Source organism: Lactuca virosa, chromosome 7 (assembly GCF_052849685.1).
Source record: "Lactuca virosa cultivar CGN04683 chromosome 7, Lactuca_virosa_CGN04683_v6, whole genome shotgun sequence".
NCBI lineage: Eukaryota > Viridiplantae > Streptophyta > Magnoliopsida > Asterales > Asteraceae > Lactuca > Lactuca virosa.
Genome location: NC_136432.1, coordinates 190617125 through 190617835, shown reverse-complemented (window position 1 = coordinate 190617835; position 711 = coordinate 190617125). Strand labels below are relative to the sequence as shown.

The 711-nt window shown below is 42.9% G+C and overlaps 1 non-coding gene across 1 annotated transcript; it reads right to left on the bottom strand.

Moving 5' to 3' along the window:
* Positions 1 to 241: 241 nt before the first annotated feature.
* Positions 242 to 348, bottom strand: LOC145128119 (small nucleolar RNA R71). The gene has a single exon (XR_013716720.1). It is a non-coding gene; the product is annotated as a small nucleolar RNA R71 (small nucleolar RNA).
* Between the last annotated feature and the right edge of the window lie 363 nt (positions 349 to 711).

Genomic DNA, 711 nt, shown 5'->3' with positions numbered 1-711 from the left:
TCCCTTCTATGGAAAAGACCACGAAGATGCCTATAAACACTTGGATGAAGTCAATGATGTAGTTGATTTCTTTAATGTTCCAAATGTACCTCGCGAAACCCAGATACTTCACATGCTTCCAGTTACATTCAAGGGTGCTGCAAAAGATTGGCTCAAGTCACTCCCTCCCGGATCCATCACTACATGGGCTCAGATGAAAGAAGAATTCATTGACCATTTTTGCCCACCTTCTAAAATAGCCAAGTTGAAGAAGGCTATTGCTAACTTTGAACAACAACCCGGAGAGTCCCTTTATGAGGCGTGGGAAAGGTACAACAGTCTACTAAGAAATTGCCCACACCATGACCTTAATAGCCAACAAGAAGTCTCCATCTTCTATGATGGGGCTAATTTTATAACAAGGCAATTACTTGACTCGCAAGGCCCGCTCACAAAGAAGGCACCCCCGGTGATCAAAGAATTAATTGAGGAGTTCTCTAAACATTCTAGAGAATACCATAACCCACGAAATGAAGTAAGTAGGGGGGGTAGTGAACACGGTTAACGATGGCATGACGGCAATGATGGCTAAACTAGACAGTTTAGATAGGAGAATGACAAAGATGGATCAAACAATCCATGCTATCCGGGTAGGATGTGAAAATTGTAGGGGACCTCACCTAACTAAAGAATGTGACTTGGATGAGAACGGAAACAAGAAGGCGCAAGTAT